Source organism: Archocentrus centrarchus, chromosome 21, assembly GCF_007364275.1.
Source record: "Archocentrus centrarchus isolate MPI-CPG fArcCen1 chromosome 21, fArcCen1, whole genome shotgun sequence".
In the NCBI taxonomy this organism is placed as follows: Eukaryota; Metazoa; Chordata; class Actinopteri; order Cichliformes; family Cichlidae; genus Archocentrus; species Archocentrus centrarchus.
This window is the reverse complement of record NC_044366.1, coordinates 33,318,024-33,328,944: the sequence shown is the minus strand read 5'-3', so window position 1 is coordinate 33,328,944 and position 10,921 is coordinate 33,318,024.

Below are 10,921 nucleotides of genomic sequence, written 5' to 3'. Positions count from 1 at the left end.
TCCTGTATGACTGGCGCCTTAGCAGATCGCTTATCAGTTTGTACAGTTCACAGTAGAATTATTTATTTTGTTTACAAACAAGTAATAAATACAATTAAAACCGCAAGCGGTGATATCGGGCCCTCGCACTCCCTGCGCGTCGACCCGTGGCGCTCGTCGACCCGTGCCGCACTCGGAGGTCTTGTGATCGTGATGGTGTACAGAAGGTCTGTAGAAAGTTGAATTCTTTTATAGGAAAAGATATCTTTTGCTCTCGGCATAGACGCAATGGAATATTTGGGGGTGGGGTCACGGCTCCAGCATGCAAAATAGGGCATGGGTCTGATAGACTGTTTTGATCAGGATGATGTCAAGAATGTTGAAACACATTTTCATACATTTCCGAGAAACTAAGTTTGTGGATGCTATACAAAATTTCATTTGCTTCTGTAGGGGGCGCTCTTGCAGCTACGTATAGCCTTGAATCCACAGTTATGGGTTCAGAGTGGCTGTGTACATGAGTGATTACATTTTCAGGCAGATCGGGCAAAGCATGTACGAACACGTGCCCAAACAATTTTGGTCGCCATTGAGAAAAATGAAAGCCAACTTCAATGGCCTGGTGTGACAACACCGTTTAATATTTTGTCAAGATTTCCACAATATTTGATGGGCTGTTTGTCTAGATGATCTGGAGCCAATTTGGTCTCACTGGCTGAAATGCCCTAGGAGGAGTTCATTCAAATAGCAGGCCTGAAAATGGCAAAAATTGACAAAAATTGACACTTTCAATTGAAGATGCTGGACTTCCTGTAGGGTTTCCAGTATGGCTCCAAGAGACTTTTTTGTACGTCTTAGGATGTTACATGAGTGTGCAGAATTTCAGAGCTGTAGATATAATGTAGCTCTGGGGCTAGCTAAAAAACATGCTATTTTATGATATTTCAAGCTGCCAGTAGGTGGCGCTGTAACATTTATGGACTTTATGCATATCAATGTGTTCAGGGCAGGAGGCTTATCAAATTGATGAGGATTTCGTAAGGAATGGTGAAAGATAGTTTCATGCATTTCAGAGCAAAAGTAATTATGTGGACGTCATACAAATTTTCATTTGCTTCTGTAGGGGGCGCTATTGCGCCTACAGTCTTGAATCTGTAGTTATGGATTCAGCCTGGGTGTGTACATGAGTGATTAAATTTTCAGCCTGATCAGACAAAGCATGTGCGAACAAGTGCACAAACAATTTTGGTGGTGAGGGAGAAAAACAAAGGCCAAATTTAATGGCCTGGTGTGACAAGGCCGTTTAATATTTTGTAAAGATTTCCACAATATTTGATGGGCTCCTTGTCTAGATGATGTGGAGCAAATTTGGTCTCACTGGGTGAAATGCCCTAGGAGGAGTTCATTCAAATAGCAGGCCTGAAAATGGCAAAAATTGACACTTTCAATTGAAGATGCTGGACTTCCTGTAGGGTTTGGAGTATGGCTCCAAGAGACTTTTTTGTATGTCTTAGGATGTTACATGAGTGTGCAGAATTTCAGAGCTGTAGATAAAATGTAACTCAGGGGCTAGCTAAAAAACATGGTATATTATGATATTTAAAGCTGCCAGTAGGGGGCGCTCTAACGTTTATGGACTTTATGCATATCAATGTGTTCAGGGCAGGAGGCTTATCAAATAGATGAGGATTTTGTAAGGAATGGTGAAAGATATTTCATGTATTTCAGAGCAAAACTAATTCTGTGGACGGTCATACAAATTTTCATTTGCTTCTGTAGGGGGCGCTATTGCGCCTACAGTCTTGAATCTGTAGTTATGGATTCAGCCTGGGTGTGTACATGAGTGATTAAATTTTCAGCCTGATCAGACAAAGCATGTGCGAACAAGTGCACAAACAATTTTGGTGGTGAGGGAGAAAAACAAAGGCCAAATTTAATGGCCTGGTGTGACAAGGCCGTTTAATATTTTTTAAAGATTTCCACAATATTTGATGGGCTTCTTGTGTAGATGATCTGGAGCCAATTTGGTGTCAGTGGGTGAAATGCCCTAGGACGAGTTCGTTCAAATAGCAGGCGTGGAAATCGCAAAAATTGACACCTTCAATTGAAGATGGCCGACTTCCTGTAGGGTTTGGGGTATGGGTCCAAGAGACTTTTTTGTACGTCTTAGGATGTTACATGAGCCTGTACATTTTCATACATGTAGATAAAACGTAGCTCCGGGGCTACTCAAAAAACTTGCTATTTTAAGATATTCCGAGCTGCCACTAGGCGGCGCTCTAACGTTTATGGACTTTATGCATATGAATGTGTTCAGGGCAGCATGCTTATCACACCACTGAAGTTTGAGCCAGATTGGGCAAGTTGGCTTTGAGTTACAGCCATTTTTGTGTTCATGGCGAATCATCGAATTTTGCCGTCCCATAAGGGTCACGCCCTTTTGTCAAAAAGTCACAGTTTTGAAAACACAGTAAGTCCAACTTCTTAAGGCTTTCCAGGTGAAATTTGAGATGGTTCTGCTAAACCACCTTGGAGCTGGACCTCCAAGTGTAAAATATGACATTTCCTGTTCCCACTAGGTGGCGCTGCGACTGATATTAAATATTGTCATATGTATGTGTTCAGGGGGGCACCCTCATCCTACTGGAGAAGTTTGATGCACATTGGATCATGTAGGTATGAATGAGAGGCAATCAAAATTTCATGGCGAATGATCAAAGTTCAAAGGGGCATAAGGACCCCTCCCCCTTGGCAAAAACTCACCATTTTCGAGATTTAGATTCCCCTGGGGGTGTAGGTTAGACAAACCAAATATGAAGATGATAACGTCTAAAACCTCTGAGTTATTAGAAAAAGTGTGAGGGCTGCAAATCGCCAAATTTGCATAATTAATTCAAAATAGCGGACTTCCTGTTGGGTTTAGGGCATGGCTCCAAGAGGATTTTTTGTGCGCCTGGACATGATATACATGTGTATGAAGTTTCATTCATGTACGTGAAACACAGCGGTGGGGCTCCAGTTTAGGGGGCGCTAGCGAGCCATTTGGGCGCGCCCTTGCCCGAGCCCATTAAAATACTTAAATTTTCACCAGGTGTGACGCATGTGCAAACTTTCATGAGTTTTTGAATATGATAAAGCCCCCAAAAAGCCAATTCATTTGCCTGAATAATAAAAATAATAATAATTAAAGCCGCAAGCGGCGATGAGCGGGCCCTCGCACCCGGCGCGCGTCGACCCCTGGCGCGCTCCAGCCAAGCCGCGCGTCGACCCGTGGCACGCTCCAGCCGAACCGCGCTCGGAGGTTCTCGCAGACGAGAGAGTAGCTGGCTCACCCGGCTGCTGACGGCTCAGCAGGCTAGCCGTACTTCGCGTCGATCGTCTCCCGCTTCCACTAGGTGGCGTCGGTGAGTGCCCACTAATTAATATGTCACAATGCTCTATGTAATGCCTGCAGCCATCAATGAAACTGTAATGACCATAGGATGATGAGTATCAGTGTCCTACTGATTTCCTGTTGCCACTAGGTGGCGTTATGAGTGTGAAACAAAGCTGATAGAGGGGTGTGTCCGGTCTCCCTTACCCTCCCATTAAGCCTGTGAAGTTTGAGGCAGATCGGACAATGTATGTCAGAGATGTAACAATTTGGTGCACTGTGGTATATGAGTAAAATCCCACATTTAGAGGGTTGCTACGGCAACACCGTTCAATATTCTACAAAACCATGAATATCTTTTGATGGGCTACTTGTGTAGATGATCTGGAGCCATTTTGGTGTGACTGGATGAAAAGCTGTAGTAGAAGATGATTCAAATAGCAGGCCTGAAAAATGTGAAAAATGCTGCAAAAATGACACCTTAATTAGAACATGTCAGGCTTCCTGTTGGATTTCGGCTATCGGTCCAAGAGACTTTTTTGTACGTGTTAGGATGTTACTTCAGCATGCACGATTTCAGGTACACAGACCAAGCACTGCCCTGGGGCTGATGTTTAGAACCTATCTGGGCCTGAAATGGAAAAAAAGTCCAAATTCAGAGGGTTGCTACGGCAACAGCGTTCAATATTCTACAAAACCATGAATATCTTTTGATGGGCTACTTGTGTGGATGATCTGGAGCCATTTTGGTCTCACTGGGTCAAATGCCCTAGGAGGAGTTGAGGCAAAAAGGCCTGAAAAAGGCGAAAAATGCTGCAAAAATGACACTTTAAAGTAAACGTGGCTGACTTCCTGTTGGGTTTGGGCTATCGGTCCAAGAGAGTTTTTTGTAGATGTTAGCATCTTACATCAGCAGGCACATTTTCAGGTACATAGAGAAAGCACAGCCCAGGGGCTGATGTTTAGAATCTCTGTGAATTTGAAATTGAAAAAAGTCCAAATTCAGAGGGTTGCCATGGCAACACCGTTCAATATTCTACAAAACCCTGAATAACTTTTGATGGGCTACTTGTGTAGATGATCTGGAGCCAATTTGGTGTCACTGGGTGAAATGCCCTAGGACAAGTTCGTTCAAATAGCAGGCGTGGAAATCGCAAAAATTGACACCTTCAATTGAAGATGGCCGACTTCCTGTAGGGTTTAGGGTATGGGTCCAAGAGACTTTTTTGTACGTCTTAGTATGTTACATGAGCATGTACATTTTCATACATGTAGATAAAACGTAGCTCCGGGGCTACTCAAAAAACTTGCTATTTTAAGATATTCCGAGCTGCCACTAGGCGGCGCTCTAACGTTTATGGACTTTATGCATATGAGTGTGTTCAGGGCAGCATGCTTATCACACCACTGAAGTTTGAGCCAGATTGGGCAAGTTGGCTTTGAGTTACAGCCATTTTTGTGTTCATGGCGAATCATCGAACTTTGCCGTCCCATAAGGGTCACGCCCTTTTGTCAAAAAGTCACAGTTTTGAAAACACAGTAAGTCCAACTTCTTAAGGCTTTCCAGGTGAAATTTGAGATGGTTCTGCTAAACCACCTTGGAGCTGGACCTCCAAGTGTAAAATATGACATTTCCTGTTCCCACTAGGTGGCGCTGCGACTGATATTAAATATTGTCATATGTATGTGTTCAGGGGGGCACCCTCATCCTACTGGAGAAGTTTGATGCACATTGGATCATGTAGGTATGAATGAGAGGCAATCAAAATTTCATGGCGAATGATCAAAGGTCAAAGGGGCATAAGGACCCCTCCCCCTTGGCAAAAACTCACCATTTTCGAGATTTAGATTCCCCTGGGGGTGTAGGTTAGACAAACCAAATATGAAGATGATAACGTCTAAAACCTCTGAGTTATTAGAGAAAGTGTGAGGGCTGCAAATCGCCAAATTTGCATAATTAATTCAAAATGGCGGACTTCCTGTTGGGTTTAGGGCACTGGCTCCAAGAGGATTTTTTGTGCGCCTGGACATGATATACATGTGTATGAAGTTTCATTCATGTACGTGAAACACAGCGGTGGGGCTCCAGTTTAGGGGGCGCTAGCGAGCCATTTGGGCGCGCCCTTGCCCGAGCCCATTAAAATACTTAAATTTTCACCAGGTGTGATGCATGTGCAAAGTTTCATGAGTTTTTGAATATGATAAAGCCCCCAAAAAGCCAATTCATTTGCCTGAATAATAATAAAAATAATAATAATAAAATAATAAAAATAATAAACGAAGCAATTACAATAGGGCCTTCGCACAGTTCGTGCTCGGGCCCTAATTAAAGCCGCAAGCGGCGATGAGCGGGCCCTCGCACCCGGCGCGCGTCGACCCCTGGCGCGCTCCAGCCAAGCCGCGCGTCGACCCGTGGCACGCTCCAGCCGAACCGCGCTCGGAGGTTCTCGCAGACGAGAGAGTAGCTGGCTCACCCGGCTGTTGACAGCTCAGCAGGCTAGCCGTACTTCGCGTCGATCGTCTCCCGCTTCCACTAGGTGGCGTCGGTGAGTGCCCACTAATTAATATGTCACAATGCTCTATGTAATGCCTGCAGCCATCAATGAAACTGTAATGACCATAGGATGATGAGTATCAGTGTCCTACTGATTTCCTGTTGCCACTAGGTGGCGTTATGAGTGTGAAACAAAGCTGATAGAGGGGTGTGTCCGGTCTCCCTTACCCTCCCATTAAGCCTGTGAAGTTTGAGGCACATCGGACAATGTATGTCAGAGATGTAACAATTTGGTGCACTGTGGTATATGAGTAAAATCCCACATTTAGAGGGTTGCTACGGCAACACCGTTCAATATTCTACAAAACCATGAATATCTTTTGATGGGCTACTTGTGTAGATGATCTGGAGCCATTTTGGTGTGACTGGATGAAAAGCTGTAGTAGAAGATGATTGAAATAGCAGGCCTGAAAAATGTGAAAAATGCTGCAAAAATGACACCTTAATTAGAACATGTCAGGCTTCCTGTTGGATTTCGGCTATCGGTCCAAGAGACTTTTTTGTGCGTCTTAGGATGTTACTTCAGCATGCACGATTTCAGGTACACAGACCAAGCACTGCCCTGGGGCTGATGTTTAGAACCTATCTGGGCCTGAAATGGAAAAAAAGTCCAAATTCAGAGGGTTGCTACGGCAACACCGTTCAATATGCTACAAAACCATGAATATCTTTTGATGGGCTACTTGTGTGGATGATCTGGAGCCATTTTGGTCTCACTGGGTCAAATGCCCTAGGAGGAGTTGAGGCAAAAAGGCCTGAAAAAGGCGAAAAATGCTGCAAAAATGAAACTTTAAAGTGAACGTGGCTGACTTCCTGTTGGGTTTGGGCTATCGGTCCAAGAGAGTTTTTTGTAGATGTTAGCATCTTACATCAGCAGGCACATTTTCAGATATACAGAGAAAGCACAGCCCAGGGGCTGATGTTTAGAATATCTGTGAATTTGAAATTGAAAAAAGTCCAAATTCAGAGGGTTGCCATGGAAACACCGTTCAATATTCTACAAAACCATGAATATCTTTTGATGGGCTACTTGTGTGGATGATGTGGAGCCATTTTGGTCTCACTGGGTCAAATGCCCTAGGAGGAGTTGAGGCAAAAAGGCCTGAAAAAGGCGAAAAATGCTGCAAAAATGACACTTTAAAGTAAACGTGGCTGACTTCCTGTTGGGTTTGGGCTATCGGTCCAAGAGAGTTTTTTGTAGATGTTAGCATCTTACATCAGCAGGCACATTTTCAGGTACATAGAGAAAGCACAGCCCAGGGGCTGATGTTTAGAATCTCTGTGAATTTGAAATTGAAAAAAGTCCAAATTCAGAGGGTTGCCATGGCAACACCGTTCAATATTCTACAAAACCCTGAATAACTTTTGATGGGCTACTTGTGTAGATGATCTGGAGCCAATTTGGTGTCACTGGGTGAAATGCCCTAGGACAAGTTCGTTCAAATAGCAGGCGTGGAAATGGCAAAAATTGACACCTTCAATTGAAGATGGCCGACTTCCTGTAGGGTTTAGGGTATGGGTCCAAGAGACTTTTTTGTACGTCTTAGTATGCTACATGAGCATGTACATTTTCATACATGTAGATAAAACGTAGCTCCGGGGCTACTCAAAAAACTTGCTATTTTAAGATATTCCGAGCTGCCACTAGGCGGCGCTCTAACGTTTATGGACTTTATGCATATGAGTGTGTTCAGGGCAGCATGCTTATCACACCACTGAAGTTTGAGCCAGATTGGGCAAGTTGGCTTTGAGTTACAGCCATTTTTGTGTTCATGGCGAATCATCGAACTTTGCCGTCCCATAAGGGTCACGCCCTTTGTCAAAAACTCACAGTTTTGAAAACACAGTAAGTCCAACTTCTTAAGGCTTTCCAGGTGAAATTTGAGATGGTTCTGCTAAACCACCTTGGAGCTGGACCTCCAAGTGTAAAATATGACATTTCCTGTTCCCACTAGGTGGCGCTGCGACTGATATTAAATATTGTCATATGTATGTGTTCAGGGGGGCACCCTCATCCTACTGGAGAAGTTTGATGCACATTGGATCATGTAGGTATGAATGAGAGGCAATCAAAATTTCATGGCGAATGATCAAAGTTCAAAGGGGCATAAGGACCCCTCCCCCTTGCCAAAAACTCACCATTTTCGAGATTTAGATTCCCCTGGGGGTGTAGGTTAGACAAACCAAATATGAAGATGATAACGTCTAAAACGTCTGAGTTATTAGAAAAAGTGTGAGGACTGCAAATCGTCAAATTTGCATAATTAATTAAAAATGGCGGACTTCCTGTTGGGTTTAGGGCATGGCTCCAAGAGGGTTTTTTGTGCGCCTGGACATGATATACATGTGTAGGAAGTTTCATTCATGTACGTGAAACACAGCGGTGGGGCTCCAGTTTAGGGGGCGCTAGCGAGCCATTTGGGGGCGCCCTTGCCCGAGCCCATTAAAATACTTAAATTTTCACCAGGTGTGACGCATGTGCAAAGTTTCATGAGTTTTTGAATATGATAAAGCCCCCAAAAAGCCAATTCATTTGCCTGAATAATAATAAAAATAATAATAAAATTAAAGCCGCAAGCGGCGATGAGCGGGCCCTCGCACCCGGCGCGCGTCGACCCCTGGCGCGCTCCAGCCAAGCCGCGCGTCGACCCGTGGCACGCTCCAGCCGAACCGCGCTCGGAGGTTCTCGCAGACGAGAGAGTAGCTGGCTCACCCGGCTGCTGACGGCTCAGCAGGCTAGCCGTACTTCGCGTCGATCGTCTCCCGCTTCCACTAGGTGGCGTCGGTGAGTGCCCACTAATTAATATGTCACAATGCTCTATGTAATGCCTGCAGCCATCAATGAAACTGTAATGACCATAGGATGATGAGTATCAGTGTCCTACTGATTTCCTGTTGCCACTAGGTGGCGTTATGAGTGTGAAACAAAGCTGATAGAGGGGTGTGTCCGGTCTCCCTTACCCTCCCATTAAGCCTGTGAAGTTTGAGGCAGATCGGACAATGTATGTCAGAGATGTAACAATTTGGTGCACTGTGGTATATGAGTAAAATCCCACATTTAGAGGGTTGCTACGGCAACACCGTTCAATATTCTACAAAACCATGAATATCTTTTGATGGGCTACTTGTGTAGATGATCTGGAGCCATTTTGGTGTGACTGGATGAAAAGCTGTAGTAGAAGATGATTCAAATAGCAGGCCTGAAAAATGTGAAAAATGCTGCAAAAATGACACCTTAATTAGAACATGTCAGGCTTCCTGTTGGATTTCGGCTATCGGTCCAAGAGACTTTTTTGTACGTGTTAGGATGTTACTTCAGCATGCACGATTTCAGGTACACAGACCAAGCACTGCCCTGGGGCTGATGTTTAGAACCTATCTGGGCCTGAAATGGAAAAAAAGTCCAAATTCAGAGGGTTGCTACGGCAACACCGTTCAATATTCTACAAAACCATGAATATCTTTTGATGGGCTACTTGTGTGGATGATCTGGAGCCATTTTGGTCTCACTGGGTCAAATGCCCTAGGAGGAGTTGAGGCAAAAAGGCCTGAAAAAGGCGAAAAATGCTGCAAAAATGACACTTTAAAGTAACGTGGCTGACTTCCTGTTGGGTTTGGGCTATCGGTCCAAGAGAGTTTTTTGTAGATGTTAGCATCTTACATCAGCAGGCACATTTTCAGGTACATAGAGAAAGCACAGCCCAGGGGCTGATGTTTAGAATCTCTGTGAATTTGAAATTGAAAAAAGTCCAAATTCAGAGGGTTGCCATGGCAACACCGTTCAATATTCTACAAAACCCTGAATAACTTTTGATGGGCTACTTGTGTAGATGATCTGGAGCCAATTTGGTGTCACTGGGTGAAATGCCCTAGGACAAGTTCGTTCAAATAGCAGGCGTGGAAATCGCAAAAATTGACACCTTCAATTGAAGATGGCCGACTTCCTGTAGGGTTTAGGGTATGGGTCCAAGAGACTTTTTTGTACGTCTTAGTATGTTACATGAGCATGTACATTTTCATACATGTAGATAAAACGTAGCTCCGGGGCTACTCAAAAAACTTGCTATTTTAAGATATTCCGAGCTGCCACTAGGCGGCGCTCTAACGTTTATGGACTTTATGCATATGAGTGTGTTCAGGACAGCATGCTTATCACACCACTGAAGTTTGAGCCAGATTGGGCAAGTTGGCTTTGAGTTACAGCCATTTTTGTGTTCATGGCGAATCATCGAACTTTGCCGTCCCATAAGGGTCACGCCCTTTTGTCAAAAACTCACAGTTTTGAAAACACAGTAAGTCCAACTTCTTAAGGCTTTCCAGGTGAAATTTGAGATGGTTCTGCTAAACCACCTTGGAGCTGGACCTCCAAGTGTAAAATATGACATTTCCTGTTCCCACTAGGTGGCGCTGCGACTGATATTAAATATTGTCATATGTATGTGTTCAGGGGGGCACCCTCATCCTACTGGAGAAGTTTGATGCACATTGGATCATGTAGGTATGAATGAGAGGCAATCAAAATTTCATGGCGAATGATCAAAGTTCAAAGGGGCATAAGGACCCCTCCCCCTTGGCAAAAACTCACCATTTTCGAGATTTAGATTCCCCTGGGGGTGTAGGTTAGACAAACCAAATATGAAGATGATAACGTCTAAAACCTCTGAGTTATTAGAAAAAGTGTGAGGGCTGCAAATCGCCAAATTTGCATAATTAATTCAAAATGGCGGACTTCCTGTTGGGTTTAGGGCATGGCTCCCAGAGGATTTTTTGTGCGCCTGGACATGATATACATGTGTATGAAGTTTCATTCATGTACGTGAAACACAGCGGTGGGGCTCCAGTTTAGGGGGCGCTAGCGAGCCATTTGGGCGCGCCCTTGCCCGAGCCCATTAAAATACTTAAATTTTCACCAGGTGTGACGCATGTGCAAAGTTTCATGAGTTTTTGAATATGATAAAGCCCCCAAAAAAGCCAATTCATTTGCCTGAATAATAAAAAAAAAAAAAAAAAAAATA